The sequence below is a fragment of the Macaca fascicularis genome, chromosome 2, assembly GCF_037993035.2.
Source record: "Macaca fascicularis isolate 582-1 chromosome 2, T2T-MFA8v1.1".
NCBI lineage: Eukaryota > Metazoa > Chordata > Mammalia > Primates > Cercopithecidae > Macaca > Macaca fascicularis.
Window position 1 is genome coordinate 190,387,810 of NC_088376.1, and position 18,269 is coordinate 190,406,078.

Sequence of the window (18,269 nt, forward strand, 5' to 3'; positions counted from 1 at the left end):
ACAGACTGGTTTGTAACAATAAATGACAATTCTTAGTAACAGAAATAATCAGACAAATTATTTGTAATAATTAGCTATACACTTAGCAAATGGTAAAACATGGATTTGCAATCATGTGTACCTAACTTTAATGTTCTACATACTTCCTCCCCTTTGACTATAGCATAATTTTAGCTATTTCTTATATGCCCTTCTTGTAACTGATTATCAATAATATCTTCATGTCATCTTTTCATAAATTATAATCTCTTGGTGGGCAGGTTTCATTTCATGTATTTTCATACACAACAAATAATTTAACAAAGTGACATAAATATATTTCCCAAGGAATATATAAATTATGATCAAATAAATGAAAATATCCTAAATTTGCTATGGGGGAGAAGGTAGGAATAAATTTTTCATCTTTGTCTTTGATGCTAAAGTTTTTCCCTAATCATTATGACTGGTAGTGACAAGACCTTGCTAGACCATCAAATCTGGGGCTCCCAGGTGGTCCTGTTTAACCAGCTTCCCCGGGGGCAGATTTTCCCCTTCAGTCTGAGTCCCATTAAAGGTAACTCTTAGGCACCATCTGATATGGTATAAATAAATATGAATAGATATGAATAAAGCAGTTTATTCTGGCAAGGATCTTACAAGACAGATAGCAGGAACAGGCCCGGTGACCTGGGCCAGATACAGTCAGGGGTCAGTTGACTGACTTACTGGGAGGCTCTCCCTCTGGAGACTATTCTGAGAGTTTGAGGGATTCTATCCTCTTTCCTATATCTATGTTCAGTACAGGTCAGTTACTAGGTGCTTCTTTCATAAAGGGACTTTAGCTATTCTTGTAAGGGCAAGCTTTATTATAAGGTTCATGAAAGTTGCATCTACGTTGAGGCGGCCTTGTCTTTAGGGCAACCAGGGCTTTTAGGTCCCACCGTTAGACTGCATAGTCCCCAGTCCAGTTTGTATTGTACTGCTAAGTGACACTTAGTGAAGGCTCTGCAAAATGTTTGTGTGGGCCTTATGGCTATTGTTAATCTTACAGGTACAATATATCTCTTATAATAACTATACTGGTTTCAATAGAAACCACACATGATTAAGCCTTGCTAAGCTACGAATATTTTAAGAGTGATCCATATTTACATTTATCCTATTCAAAAACAAAACAAATGATTGAGAGTCCATGTGTCCCAAATAAATATACATGGCAATAGCTGAAATAGAACTTTGGCTCAGGATGCTGTGCAGTTTCCTGAATAAGATATATATATATATATATATATATATATATATATATTTAGGGATATATATCTATAATTAGGGATATATATGTATATATATCTTTTCATAAATTATAATCTCTTGGTGGGCAGGTTTCATTTCATGTATTTTCATACACAACAAATAATTTAACAAAGTGACATAAATATATTGCCCAAGGAATATATAAATTATGATCAAATAAATGAAAACATCCTAAATTTGCTATGGGGGAGAAGGTAGGAATAAATTTGCTATGGGGGAGAAGGTAGGATATATATATGTATATATATCCCTAATTTAAGCTGAAAAATACAATAACAGCTGCAAATGTAATAGCGTGTGCAATGTCAGTTTCCTGACTTCAACATCTGATTTTTTTTCGAAAGACATAATAACTACGTTTGATTTATTAAGATCCAGTCTGGCTTTTTCTTCTAATTTAAGCAGACTCTCCATTTGATCCCATGATGTTGTTCCTCTTTACTTCTGCTAAAATTGATCAATTACCTTAATCGGTGACCTTTCTTAGTCCTTGTAGATTAGTCTGAGATATAGCTAATATAATTCTCAAAGTCTGTTTCAAATATCAAGTCTTTAATGATGCTTTCTTCAGAGGCTTGTTTTTGTTGATAAATTGCAAAGTGCCTACTGTTATTAACCACAAGGACCTTCCCCTGTCTATCCTGAGTACCCCTAGTAAGATCTATATGTTTTCCTTTCAGGTTTTGTCTGAACTCTGCTGTTTTCTGGAGATACCCTGCTTCCTTTAGTGGAAAATTTACCCTCTAATTCAGATCAGAACAACAAATGAATTTCCTTTCATTGAGCAGAAACAAGAGTCTCCAACAACATACTTTTTCCGTTCTAAAGCATAAAGGTTTGGAGTGCATTTTTATTTAATGATGCAATGCCTAAGCTTATGCTGGCTACCGCTAGATCACTTAAGTCATGCAAATATTCCTTAAGTAGAGCGTTTCAGACCAATGAGGGTCCAGAATTTGCTCCCCTCCTCAGCTCTGTCAGTTGTTGTGATTCTGCTAAGAGTATCAGCTTTCTACCAGGAAACTTACAGGAACAATTTGTCAGCAAATGATAGCGAGCTTCATGAAATGTACTAAAACATACCTAATTTGGAAATAACTCATTAAATATTTCTGATGACCCATAAATATAAGAATCAGGTTTTGGCAAAATAAGACCTTCAAAGGTAAAGCAAACTGTACTGTTTTTGAATGATTGTTTTTAATCTGCAACACACTATAAGAAATATGTAATTAAAAAACTCTAAATTATTATTTTGGAAAATAAAAAAATCTGTTAGTATGACTTAATTTGTGAATATGTTGAAATTTCTCCTTTGCTACAGCATCAACTCTCTTTAATTTAGCTGCATTGGAAACCTCAATTGAGGAGTTATCGCTTTTTCTCATTTTTCATTTATAGGCAAGCTGTCAAGTCATGTGGGGTACCATTGTTCCACAATACCCAGACTTTGGACTTTGCATGTAGTGACTAATATTCAAAATGATGACATAATTGTACTTTTCCTATTCTTTAGAAGAAAGTAAAAACTAAACAAAGGTACAATGTTTTGCCAATTATTGGGACTTATTCATTATATTTTTCTACTTGAAATGATTTCTACTATTTTGTTTCTTTTCATATGAACTATTAAAATAATAACACCATCTGGAGAGTTAACTGAAATACAATTGAAGTGCTGAGTGTGTGAGATTATGTGACTGTGGGTCGTAGAGCCCCAAAGAATTTATGCTCAAGTACAGCAAAGAAAGCTTCCAAGTGTGTTCCTGTGCTCCATCACAAAGTTATACCCCATTTTCAGAACCACTTGAAGACTATTATTCGGTGGAAAAATTAAAGTACCCCTTTTTCTAAAACATATATCTGAATTGTTTTTAATACATCAGTTGCTTCTCATGGAAACTTAAAGAAACTAAACACTACTCTACAAACGTCAGAGATTATGTAATGGGACTGCTTCATTTGATAGGAAAACTGAGAAAGATCACTGGTCTCTCCTGCCTCAGGTCCTTGGTACTTACTGTTCTCCCTGCTTGGAACATTCTTCCCCTTCTCTCTGTGTGAATCTTGACTTTGACTCTTTCAAATCTTGGCTCAAATGTCGTATGTCAGAGAGGTCTACTACGACCACGGTATTAAAATAGTACCATTTTCTATTCATCCCATCTCTCTTTCTATCTTATTGTCCTGCCTTTTTGTCTCTTTGAAGTTCATTCCCCTTGATATTTATGTACCTTTCTGTTTGCTCATTCATTTTCTGTCTCCCTATACTAAAATATTAATTTCATGAAAAGCAAAAAATTATTTTTTATAGTTCTGTGTTTCCAGTGCCTAAAATACATACTGGCTAATAGTAGGACCTCAACAGATGTTTGTTATTAAAAGAAATAAATAAGTGAATAAATGGATAAATAAATGAATGAACTGAAAAAAATCTTAATTGTATATACCATGTTTTATGAGAACCTCTCAGGATAAGTTAATGGTTATCTTTTATTTACCAATTTCACTGCATGGCTCACTTCCCTCCCTACTCTATACACACATAAAACCATAAATAGTTTCTAATTTTTTAACTTAACAGATGTTTATAACCTCAGTGTTCCTACCAATTTCTCAGTATGGAATATTTTTCCTACCATTCCCCACCTCAGCTCCAATGGTAGGCATCCTGATCATCTTTCAAAGTTCAGATTGAAAGGTATTTTCTTCCCAAAGCTATATTTCTAGTAATAATGAATTAATTATAATTTTCCCCTCTATCGCCACTGCTGTATTTCTGTTATAATTCTTACTTTAGTTTTGTTTCTGGCTGTGCCCAGGCAGATACTAGAATTTAAACTCTTGATTAGTAAAGAAATTAATTTCTCTCTCAATACCGTGAGGTATGCAACACAATGCATTACATGTTTAAACTACTTGCAATATTTTGTAGTAGAAAAGAGAATAAATTAATCTGATTCAATGCTTTTAGTAAATGTCCACAGTAATATTGAGGCTTAGAAAGACTGATGCTATTCTATTTAATTAATTTGATCTACCTTTTAAAACCATGAAGTCAATTTAGTTGATCAGCTTATGTAGAATTAAAAAAAATCAGCAAAATTGTCTCTTCCCTCCAAAAATATCTATCTATATATGAATTTGGGGAAAGTATGTTTATAGACTGAATGAGCACTACTCTAAACAGCAAAATTTTAAAAATCTATGTAATCTGCAGAAATTGACAGCCAGATGTTTCTGTAGCTACAGTAATTCGTGTGTATTAGAAAATGTTGAAGCTATTACATGTAGTCCTTAGTTTGCCATTACATTTGTTCAAAAATAGACATTCAATATCTAAGACAAGAATACATTTCGACTGTATGTATACACACACATCACACATTATAGTTAGCCTGGTGATAATAAAACTTCATGAAAAAAGCTGTGAGGCTGTTCTTTTCATCCAGGCCTTCCAGGTTTCTAAAGATGTTTCCTGATGGGTGGGCAGCCAATAAGTATCAGCGCTGCCAACATCCTGACAAAGCATCTGATCCTGCTCTTTGTGGCCATTTCTTAGCATTAGTGGGAAGCAGCACATATTGACACTGAAATCTATTTAAAAGCGAGGTTCCTGACAACTGAACTTCAAGAAGGCAGAGACTTAAAAAATGCACAGGGACACATTGTGTTGACAGCAGGCGCTATTGACTTTTCCCGCTGTACAATCCCACGCCAAGGGCTCAGTAAAGGCACAGAAGCCCGAGGGAGAAAAGTAGCTGGTTTTTCTTAAAAACTACCTGCTGTCAGTCAGTTTGGCATCATTTGGGACAGCAGGTGCTCTACAGATAAAACGAAAGATCGTTAGAGATTTTTTCTCTTCTTTTCTGTTTTATGACAACTCATTGATGGTAGGACCTAGTTGTCATAAAAGTTCAGTTTATCTTGACAAGATAGCTTTTTCTCCAGTCTATTAACCCGATCACTGGCCTGTGACAGATTAAGGAGTGGGAAAACATAGAAATTTGACTTTCCCTATCTTCTTCTTCTTTTTTTTTTTTTTTCCACACACAAGCTATAGCTGGATAGAGATAAACCACACCTGCATTTCAAACACAACTTCCCAAAACCAATTACAATGCAAGTGCTTTTTAAAATCTGTCCCTTTTGACATCTCTGATCTACAGGAAGATTATATTTTGCACAATGTTACCAAGCCATATTGTCTGACGTGAATGAACTGATTGTTAAGGTCAGTAGATTGAATGCAAGTAACTCCGTGTTATAGGATCAGTCATAATTTACCAACAGAAAATACTAACAGTGTTCAATGTCATAATTTCAAAATGGAGTTCCTATTCTGTGACGATAATATAACGTTGCTTTGTGTCTGATTAAGAAGAAAAATTATATGGTTTTCTATCAAGAGGTCACAGAAAAGTCTATGGAAGATGCTAAAGCTGATGGAATGTCAAATGTTACAGGAAACAGTGGGCAAACCATGGATGTGTTTGATAAATGCATTTGAACACTATAAGTTAAAAAATAAAACAGAAGACGAGGGCATTTGTTTTAAGCAATGAATTAATTTTAAGTCAAAGCTGTCACAATTACAACTGAAGAAAGGAGAGAAAAACTTTAAAATGCTCTTGTAAAAAGTGAATTAACAAAGAAAAGGAAAGCAAGGAGCCATATGCAACAAGCCCAATTTAGAAATTAGATTTAGAATCTAACTTTTATTCATTTAATTAAGTTCACACATAAATATGTAATTAGAATGAGAAAAGTAATTTACTGTAAATTATTAAATGTAAAACTGATGGATACTACAAATAAAATTAAAATCAAAATAGCATCATATTCTGAACAGTTAATTTCCTAATACTTTTTTCTACACTCTTGGATTACATAGTCCTTGCTTAGCCTCCCCATGACAGTGATTTTTGTAAGGTCTGTTTCCACAGAGAATAGAAAACTTGTTCAGACATTCCTCTAGCAGAGTTGATCAAAACTTGTTCTTTAGAATCAATAGTTTAGAAAAGATTCCTTCAGCTTCACAGCTCGTTGGTAAGGACATGCCAAGACTTGATCTGGCCTGGTGGCATGCATAAAACATGCACCTTCACACACAGGCATCCGCAGCATTTGTCATACTGCTGCAAGGTTGTGCTCTACAAATGGAAGTCTTGCATAATTCCCAGCCTAAAAGAAAGCAAATGTATGGGGCACTTTTAATTCTTTACAATCATAATTAGAAATATTCCTCAGGAACATTTAACGCTAATATTAAATATTAATTTAATATTAAATCATTAAATCTATAATTAATATTAGTCAAATATTCCTGAAGAATATTCCTCACAGGAAAATACATTTGACCAGGCATTCATGAGTACAAAATTATTCACTAAATTGTCTAATAATTGAAAGAATTTTTTTAAATGTTTGTGGATACATAGCAGGTGTATATATTTATGGGGTGACATATTTTGATACAGGCATACAGGGTAAATGGAGTATCCATTGCCTCAAGCATTTATCCTTTACTTTGTGCACACAAACAATTCAATTATACTCTTTAGTTATTTTTGTTTTTTATTTTTTTTATTTTTATATAGTTTTTGAGATGGAGTCTCACTCTGTCGCCCAGGCTGAAGTGCAGTGGTACAGTCTTGGCTCACTGCAACCTCCGCCTCCAGGGTTCAAGCGATTCTCCTGCCTCAGCCTCCCAAGTATCTGGGATTACAGGCACTTGCCATCGAGCCCGTCTAATTTCTGTATTTTTTTTTAGTAGTGATGGGGTTTCACCATGTTGGCCAGGCTGGTCTCAAACTACTGGTCTCAAGTGATCCATTCACCTTGGCCTCCCAAAGTGCTGAGATTACAGGCATGAGTCACCTGGCTGTCTTTTAGTTACTTTTAAATGCACAATAAATCATTGTTGATGGGACCAACCCTTTTGTGCTATCAAATACTATATCTTATTCATTCTATCTAATTATATTGAACCCATTAACCATCTTCATTTCCCATTTCCCCTCCTACCCCTCAACCTACCCTCATAATTCTTCTCTATCTCCGAGGGTTCACTTGTTTTAGTTTTTAGCTCTCTCAGATAAGTGAGAACATGCGAAGTTTGTCTTTCTGTGCCTGGCTCAACTTATTTAACAGAAAGTCCTCCAGTTCCAGTCATGTTGCAAATGACAGAATCTCATTCTTTTTGTGGCTGAATAGTGCTCCATTGTTATATGAATCACATTTTCTTTATGCATTTGTCTGTTGATTGACACCTAGGTTGCTTCCTACCTAGGCTATTGTGAATAGTGCTGCAATAAACATGGGAGTGCAGATATCTCTTTCTATACTCATTTCCTTTATTTTGGGTCTATACCTGGTAGTCAGAATGCTAGATCATATGGTAGCTTTATTTTTTTTAGTTTTTTGAGGAACCTCAGTACCACTCCCCATAGTAATTGCACTAATTTATATTCCCACCAACAGCGTACAAGGATTCTCTTTTCTCCACATCTTCACCAGTATTTGTCATTAGTTGTCTTTTGAATAAAAGCTCTTTTAACTGGGATGAAATGATATCTCATTGTAGTTTGGATTTGTACTTCTCTGATGATCATTGATGTTGAACACCTTTTCACATGTCAGCTTGCAATTTGTATGTTTTTGTTGAGAAATGTCTATTCAGATTTTTGCCCATTTTTAATAAAATTATTAGATTTTTTCCTATTGAGTTTTGAGTTCCTTGCATGTCCTAGTTATTAATCCCTTGTCAGATGGATAGTTTAAAAATATTTTACTCATTTTGTAGTCCATCTCTTAGCTTTATTGACTGTTTCCTTTCTGTGTAGGAGCTTTTTGAATTAATGTGATCCCATTCATCCATTTATGCTTTGGTTGCCTGGGCTTATGGGGTATTACTCAAGAAATATTTGCCCAGATTTCTTAGTTTGGGGTTTTAAATTTAAGTTTTTAATCCATTTTGATTTGATTTTTGTATACGGTGAGAAATAGGGAGTCTCATTATTCTGCATATGAATATCCAGTTTTCCCAGCACCATTTATTGAAGAGACTGTCCTTTCCCCAGTGTATATTCTTATTCTTGGCACTTTTGTGAAAAATGAGTTCACTGTAGATGTATGAATTTGTTTCTGGGTTCTTTATTCTATTCCATTGTTTTGTGTGTCTTTTTGTATACCAGAACCATACTGTTTTGTTTACTATAGCTCCATAGTATAATTTGAAGTCAGGTAATTTGATTCCTCCAGTTTTGTTCTTTTTGCTCAGCATAGCTTTGGATATTCTGGGTCCTTTGTGGTTTCATATAAATTTTAGGATTTTTTTTATTTCTGTGAAGAATATAATAAATATTTTAACAGGGATTGCATTGAACCTGTAGATTGCTTTGGGTAGTATGGTCATTTTAACAATATTGATTTTTCAAATCCATGAACATGGAATATTTTCTCTTTTTTTTGTATCATCTTCAATGTATTACATCAATGTTTAATAGTTTTTATTGTAGAGAACTTTCACTTCTTTGGTTAAGTTTATTCCTAAGTATTTAATTTTATTTGTAGCTATTATAAATGGGATTATTTTGTTGATTTCTTTTTCAGATTGTTTGCTGTTGGCATATAGAAATGCTAGATTTTTCTATATTGATTTCATATGCTGCAACTTTAGTGAATTGTTTACCAGTTCTAACAGTTTTCTGGAGACATCTTTGTTATTCCAAATATAAGATTATATCATCTGCAAACAAGGATAATTTGACTTCTTCCTTTACAACTTGGATGCCTTTTATTTCTTTCTCTTGTCTGATTGCAGTAGCTAGAACTTCTAGTACTCTGGTGAAAGTGGGCATCATTGTCATGTTCCAGATTTAGAGGAAAGGTTTTCAGTTTTTCCCCATTCAGTATGATATTAGCTTTGGATCTGTCATATATGGCTTTTATTGTGTTGAGGTATGTTCCTTCTATACCTAGTTTTTTGAGGCTTTTATCATGAAGAAACGTTGAGTTTTATCAAATGATTTTCAGCATCAATTGAAATGACCATATGGCTTTTATCCTTAATTCTGTTGATAAGATGTATCACATTGATTGATTTCCTTATGTTGAACCATCCTTGTATCCCTGGGATAAATCCCACTTGGTCATGAAGAATGATATTTTTAATGTGTTGTTGAATTTGGCTTTCTAGTATTTTGTTAATGATTTTGCATCAATGTTCCTTATGGATGTTGGCCTGTAGTTTTCTTTTTTCTTTTCTTTTCTTTTTTTTTTTTTCCTTTTTTTATGTGTCTTTGTCTGGTTTGGAGATCAGGATAACACTAGTCTCATAGAATCAGTTTGGAAGTATTCCCTCCTCCTCTATTTTTTGGAATGGTTCGAGTAAGGTTGGAATTACTATAGTTCTTCTTTAAATATTTGGTAAAATTCAGCAGTGAAACCACTGGAGTCTGGGCTTATCTTTACTGGGAGACTGTTGTTATAGCTTCAATCTCTTTACTTGTTATTGGTCTGCTCAGGTTTTTTTATTTGTTCATGGCTCAATCTCGGTAGGTTGTATGTGCCTAAGAATATATCTATTTCTTCTAGGTTTTCCAATTTATTGGCATATAGTTGCTTATAGTAGCCTTTAATGATCCTTTCAATTTCTCTCTTATCAGTAATGTTTCCCTTCTCATCTCTGATTTTGTTTATTTGAGTCTTCTCTCTTTTTATCTCAGTTAGTCTAGCTAAAGGATTGTCATTTATTTATCATTTCAAAAATCCAACTTTTCATTTTATGGATCTTTTGTATTTTTTATTTCAGTTTTATTTATTTATACTCTGATTATTTCTTTTATTCTACTGATTTTGGGTTTGGTTTGCTCTTGCTTTTCTAGTTCTTAAAGTTGCATTATTAAGTGGTTTATTTGAACTTTTTTTTTGGTTTTGTTTGTTTGTTTGTTTGTTTACTTTTTTGATATAAGTGCTATTGCTATAAACTTTCCTCTTAGTAGTGCTTTCACTTTTTTTAGTATGTAGTATTTCCATTTTTATTTGCTTCATTTGTTTAAAATTTCCATGTTAATTTCTTCATTGACCCACTGACCATTCACGTGCATATTGTTTTATTTCCATTTCTTCGTATAGTTTCCAAAGTTTCTCTCATTATTGATTTCTAGATTTAGTCTATTATAGTTAGAAGATACTTGATATAATTTCAATTCTTTTGAAGTTTTTAAGACCCTCAAAACTTTTGTGGCATAACATATGGTATATCCTTGAGAATGACCCATGTGCTAAAGAGAAGAATGTGTATTCTGTAGCTGCTGGATGAAATGTTCTCGAAATATCTGTAGTTCCATTTGCTCTATAGTGCAGGTTAAATCCAATGTTTCTTTTGTGCTTCTCTGTCTGGATGATCTGTCCAATGTTCAAAGTGGGGTTTTAAAGTCTCCAGCTATTATTATATTGGAGTCTATCTCACTGTTCGGTTCTAATGATATTTTCTTCATAGAACTGGGTGATCCAGTGTTGGATTCAGGTGTATTTACAACTGTTACATCCTCTTGCTGAATTGATCTTTTTAGCATTATATAATGACATTCTTTGTCTGTTTTTGTATAGTTTTTGTCCTGAAATCTATTTTACCTTATATAAGTATAGCTATTCTTGCTTTTTTTTGGTTTCCATTTGCCTAGAGTAACTTTTTCCATTCCTTTATTTTCAGTCTGTGTGTCTTCATAGATGAAGTGTTTTTCTTATAGGTAACACATTGTTCTGCCTTGTTTATTCATTCATCCAGTCTATGCCTTTTGATTAGAGAGCTTAGTCCATTTACATTTAATGTTATTGTTAATAAGTAAGTACTTACTTATTAATAAGGACTTATTCTGGTTGTTTAGAGGTCTTCTCTTCCTTCTCTCCTTCCTTGCTGTCTAACTGGAAGAATTTTTAACAGACCAGTTTCTGTCTCTGTGTATGTGCTGGCAACGTAGAAGCGGCAGGCTGTCCAATTTGCTTGGGCTCCAGACTAGCAGACTCCAAGGTCAAGCTGAGGAGTCTGTCCTTATTATAGCAGTAGTAGACTGATTAAAAGGCTGTTCATTTTGTTTAGATCTGTATGTTTTTTAAACAGCTTTATTGAAATATAATTTATGTAGAGTACTGCACACCCATTTAAAGTTTACAATTTCTTGGGTTATTTAGTACATTTAGCATTGTACAGTCATCACAACAATTTAGTTTGAAAATATAATATCCCCCCAAAAAATCCATACCTTTTAGGAATCACTCCTAACTTCCCTGCTCCCAGCCACTGACAATCACTAATCTAACTTCTGTCTGTATGTGTCTATTCTAAACAATTCATACAAATAAAGTAATATATTATTATTTTGTGTGTGGCTTCTTTCACTTACAATAATGTTTTCAAGGTCCATTCATGTTGTGCTTCATTCTTTTTTATTGCTGAATAATATTCCATTATATGGATATATCCTGTTTCATTTATTCATTCACAATTGAAGAACATTTTCAGAGTTTCCATTTTGTGGCTACTATGAATTTTGTGTAGACGTGGGTTTTCAGTCATCCTATGCAACTGTTAAGAAGCCGAATTGCTAACTCGTATAGAAACTTTATATTTAATATTTTAGGGAATTGCCAGATTGTTTTCCAAAGCAATTATACCATTTTACCTTCTCACCAGAAGAACATTAGGTTTAAAATTTCTCCACATTCTCCCTGAATGTTTTGTTATCTGTCATTTTAATCGTGGTCATCCTAATGGATGTGAAATAGGGTCTCATTATCATTTTGACGTGCATTTTCCTAATGACTAATTCTCATATTTTCATGTGCATATTGGTCATTTGTATATCTTCTTTGAAGAAGTGTCTGTTCAATATCTTTGCCCATTTTCATAAATGAATATACACATGTGGTATGTAACTTACATGTAATATAATGTACAAATCATAAGTGTTATGTTCAGTAAGGTTGAGTAATTATACACATCCATGTTAATATCATGCTAACCAACATATGGAATATTGCCATAACCTCTGAAAGTTCAATAATGTTCTTTCCTCGTAAGTTCCTCTCACCTAACCAGATAAAACCTCTGATTTCTATCAGCATAGATTGTATGCCTTTCCTTGCATTTTACATACATGAATCATCAAATATATGCTTGCTTCTTTTTGTACTTTTTCACTCAACATCATGTTTTTGAGACTAATTCATGTTGTTGCAAGACTCGGAAAATTTTGGGATTTTATTAATAAGTAATAATCCACTGTAAGAATATAGTAGAATTTCTATAGTATTCATTCCCCTTTAGTAAACAATGGGTTTTTTTATTACAAATAAGACTGTTATAAACATTTTTTGTAGGTCTTTTCATGGGAATATGTTTTCATTTTTCTGGAAATGGAATTGTTTTGTCATTGTGTAGATGCATGATTAGCTTTTTCAAAAATGATCAAACAGTTCTCCTAAGCAATTTTAACACTTTTGTATTTCCATCAGTGATATATGAGCTTGCAGCTGCTCCACATTCTCAACACTTCATATGTTTAGTCTTTATGGTTTCAGCCATCCTAGTGATTGTGAAATGGTAGCTTATTGTGATTTCAACATGCATTTTTTCTGAGTACAATGATGTGCTTGTTGAACATTATATAGTTTTTTTTGTTTGTTTGGTTTTGTTTTTGTTTTGAGACAGAGTCTCGCTCTATCACCCAGGTTGGAATGCAGTGGCACTATCTTGGCTCACTGCAAGCTCTGCCTCCCAGGTTCACGCCATTCTCCTGCCTCAGCCTCCCAAGTAGCTGGGACTACAGGCACCCATCACCAAGCCCGGATAATTTTCTTTGTATTTTTAGTAGAGACAGGGTTTCACCATGTTATCCAGGATGGTCTTGATCTCCTGACCTTGTGATCCTCTTGCCTTGGCCTCCCAAAGTGCTGGGATTACAGGTGTAAGCCACCGCGCCCAGCCTATATATCTTTTTTTAATGAAGTGTGTATTAAGTCTTGTGCCCACTTATATTGGGTTCTTTATCTACTCTGCGTATTAAGGAAACAAGTCTTTGTGTGTGTGTATGTGTGTGTGTGAGTGTGTGTGCACGCACATTTGTGTGTATATTATTTTCTTCTGGGCTACCATTATCACTAGCCTACAAAGTTTGTCAGTATCTTTTGAGGGGCAGATGTTGTCAATTTGATGAAATCTAATTTATCATATTTTTCTTTTGATGATCAAAGAAATTATTGCAAAAGTAAATGATGTTTTTAAAAGAAGCCAAGGAACGCTGGTCATCTCTAAAAATTGAAAAAGGCAAGAAAATGGATTCTCCCTTGGAGCCTCCAAAAGAGAAAGCAACCCTGTCAACATCTTGATTTTTAGCGCATTGAGACCTGTATTGAATTTCTAACCTACAGAAATTTAGGTTGATAAATTTCTATTGTTTTAAGTCGCTAAAGTTGTGATAATTTGTGACAGTAGCAATAGGAAACTAACACAATAAGAAAGTGTGTTAAAGTAAATAACAGGTATTATGAAAACAGTGTTGTTAATAGAAGGATTGCTTACCTAACTGAAAAAATAGACACAATATAAATGGTCAAGAATAGGGGATTCCTTAGATAATGGATTATCCAAATTGTTTAATAATAAGCAATCTTTTTTAAAAGTTGCCATATAACTACATGTCTTTAAAACTGAGAAAATATTTATGATAGTTTGTGAAGAAAAAACTGAGTTAAGCTCATTATTAGTTTGTTCACTTCTTGTAAAACTACATTTATTTACGTATGTACATATTAGAATGCCTATCAAAACAGTAACTATCACTTTCTTTATCCATGGTATTTAAAGCGAGTTTACTTTTTTCCTTTTTAGTTATCTGTGTTTTCTAGTTTCCAAGAAGAAAATCTTTGATCAGCCTGCTACCATCAGAGATTCTGTGAGAAGACATTATAAAAGCTACTTCCCGTATGCATAATATTTATTATTTGCCTAAGTATTTTCTCCAAATATTAAGGTAATCTGCTTGCCTCGTAAAAAGGACAAATGCCAAATACTTCTTTTATTATTTTAGCTTACATTCTATCCTGGCAACAGACATGGTTAACTAGATTATTTCTATGCTCTTTCTTCTGATTCCCACCTTGAGCATAATTGACGGCCTTTATGGTGCTACTTGAATTAAAGGAGGTTAAAGACAGAGAACAAATAGCAAGAATGTTGATTCTTTTACTTCTTCCAATGCACTTTGTATATTTTATGACTGTATTGTTTCTTTGAGTAGAGGTATATCTTAATATTAAAATGAAAAATGAGAAAGTTATATAGCCAATTGAGAAAATAACAACCAGAACCCAGGTGTTTGCTCTTTTTCTAATCTAGTAATCACATACTGGAAAAATAATAATTTGTTTTAGTAGTTTTGTTTTCAAGGAAATATATGGAAGGTTATTTTCTGATTCAATTCTGTTCCAATTCAGCTCAAGAAATATGAGAATGTTAATAAATATTTCCTTGGAAAGATAGAATTAGATATTGGTTTATAGAATTGACAGCATTTGAATGAGTGTTCTCACTATTTTCTTCATTTTTTTCTGCCTTCATAACTTTTTGATGCATTCCTGAATCTAAAGTTATACATCTCGCCAATCTCATATATTTATTGGAGGTAAGCACAGAGCTTGCAATGTATTTATTCAGTTGTATAAAAGGGGTAATTTATCTTGTCTGCTCTATGTATGTGAAAAACCAGAATGTCTACAGATTTCTTAATGCTAATTCTTTGGTCATTTGAAAGATAAAAGTATGCAAAATAATGAGAAAAATATGGTGCAGAGTTTTTTAGCACAGAAATTTGCATAAGTAAAAAGAAGCAGAATGTTAATAGCCAAGACAGTGGGCAAAATGTCTCCAGGACATTTTGAAGATTCAGAGATCTTCAGGGCAGGCCCTCCAATTACAGGCCAAGAGGCATAGGAGGGAAAAATGGTTTCATGGACCAGACCCAGGGCCCTGCTGCTCTATGCAGCCTTAAGACATGGCACCCTGTGTCCCAGCTGCTCCAGATCCAGCCATGGCTAAAAGAGGTCAAGGTACAGCTTGGGCAGCTTCAGAGGGTGCAAGCCTTAAACCCTGGTGACTTCCATTTGGTGTTCACAGAAGACAAGAGTTGAGGTTTGGGGACCTCCACCTAGATTTCAGAGGATGTATGGAAACCCCTGGATGTACAGGCAGAAGTCTGCTGCAGTGGTGGAGCTCTCATGGAGAACCTCTACTAGGGCAATACAGGAGGGAAATATGGGGTTGGAGTCCCCACACAGAGTTCCCACTAGTGCACTGCTTAGTGGAGCTGTGAGAAGGGAGCCATCATCCTCCAGCCCCCTAAGTGGTAGTTCCACTTACACGTTGCACCATGCACCTGGAAGAGCTGCAGGCACTCATTGCTAGCCTGTGAAAGCAGGCTATTACCCTGTAGAGCCACAGGGGCAGAGCTGCCCAAGGCCTTGGGAGCCCACCTCTTGCATCAGCATGCACTGTATATGAGACATGAAGTCAAAGGAGATTATTTTGGAGCCATTTTGGAGATTACTTAATGAGTGCCTCACTGGGTTTTGCACTTGCATGGGGCCTGCAACCCCTTTGTTTTATGTTTACTTTCAATACTGACACAACACAAAAGCATAATGAAGATAAAAATTAATAGATATTTAATTTATATTACTTTAAGTTTGACTGTCCTCTTCCAGTTGGGTCCCTCTTATAAGCCAGCACAAAAAAGCTATAACTAGTCAATGTTTTAAAAGCACAATTCTGATCAATACCTTATTGTTACACTGTGGATATAAACATACTGCAACTTATATCTTTCGTCTAACACTATTTGAGATCTGTTTTCTTAAAGTTTTTTTGTTTGTTTGTTTATTTTTTGCCATTACAATATAAGAACTGCCAATTGTCTAGGTCAGGAACTGTCAAATTGTGGTACATAAGTCAAATTCAGCTGTAAATAAAGTTTTTTTTTGAAAAAGTCCATGCTCATTCGTTTACATATTGTTATGGATGCTTTTGCCCTAGATAAAGTTGAGTAGTTGCAACCGAAACTCTGTGATGTGCAAAGCCTAAAATACTTATCACGTAGTGTCAAAAAAAAGTTTGTTGATTCCTGCTTTAGCTGGAAAATAAACATAAATGTTGTAAAAGTATTTTACCAGTGGGCATCCATCAACTTAAATAACTAGAGACAGCAAAGTGAATCATGAGTGGAGAGTTTTCATTAGGAAAAGTCATCAATAGCTGAATAGTAAATTGTACTTTATACAATCATTGGATTATTGACTATTAATAGATTTTGTTGGAATAACATTTTCAAAATACTTAAATTATGTATTTAAAAAGTAGAGTTATATAATGTAACATCAATCAAAATCAAGCCACCACAATGATAATTAAAATTTGTCACTTGGTTTATTATTCAACATTATGATGATCACCCTTGTTAATACAGTTGTTTCAAAAGCAAGTATTGCTATTTTCTACTCTACCTAAATTAGTGTGTGGTTAGCTTAATGCATATTGACTTATTTAAGAAGAAATCAAATATCCTGGGTCAATTCTTTATGTAAGTAAATTGTTTTAGTTATTCCTCTTTGAGTCATTCCCCTCTTCCTCCCCAACTTTGCATTAGAATTAGATGTTGTCAGATTTATTCTCAAAATGAAAATATGATGAACCCATCAAAGTTACTGGTGTTTATTTACTCACATGAAGGATGTGCTTATCCCAAAAAGAGTTCTGTTTGCAGGAAAACTGTTATACTAGCTCTTTTTTGTTTCTAACAAGAACTACAAATACATATTTATGTGGATTTACATTTGACAACTTGTATAGGCTACTCCACTATATATTTGTATGGGCTTCATTTCATTTTATTTTTCAAATTCACTAATGCTTATGAGCTCTAGTGGAATTTTACTTTACTGTTTCCTTAAAGTAAGTTCCCCTTTCTTTAGAACTTAACTAGATTTAGTACCATCTTCCAGTTGAGTAACTTTTAAAGATTATATTTGCTTCCTAACTTATGGAGATGTTAAAAGCAAATCAGACTTAACTTTGATCCCAATGAAATTTTGCTAGATAATTACAAGTATTTATCTGTCTATCATTACAAATCAGTTAATTATTTATCCATTTGGCATCTTCTGCGTAATTAATTTGAAGTACCAGTAAAGCAGTGGAAAAAACTCTTAAATCATAATGCTATACACCACATAATTATTTTGGAAACAAAATATTAACAACAATAAACTTAAAAGCAGATAAATTTATATTAATTTGATGTCTAATGCTATCTTCTCTTATTTTGAAAATATATGAATATATATGTTTACCACTATGTGACTATTAATATTAATGTACTATTTAACTGTTTTTAGATTTTTAAAATTTTCCTATCTATGATTTTGAATCTCATGTACAAAATGTAGACAGCAATACTTAACTGTCTTAAGGTTGCTGAGAATATTAAATCAGGTAGTATTTATCAACTATAAAGCATGAAGAAAAAGCTATTATTTGGGCGGTTTGTGACTTTCACATTACACCCATAATTAATTCTAGTAATCCAGTAGATGTCAAATTCTAGTACTAAGTTATTACTATTTAATTAAGGAAAGTTTTTACTGTTCATTATATCAGAAATAAAAAGTATAGATATGTTGGAGGATTAACAAGTTTACTGAATATCGGCTATGCCAGGCATTAAGTTTGGTGCAATATAGAAGAAATTAAAATGTCCTCAATTCCTAATAGCTTGTGTCTATGCAATTAATGCCATAGTAACCATTAAATCTCGAGTCAAAATTTCCTTCTATGCAGGAACTCCAGACCCATGAAAAATGTTGTATTTGTTTGCACAGATATTCTGGCTATTTCCAGGGAGTGTCTTTGTTATGCT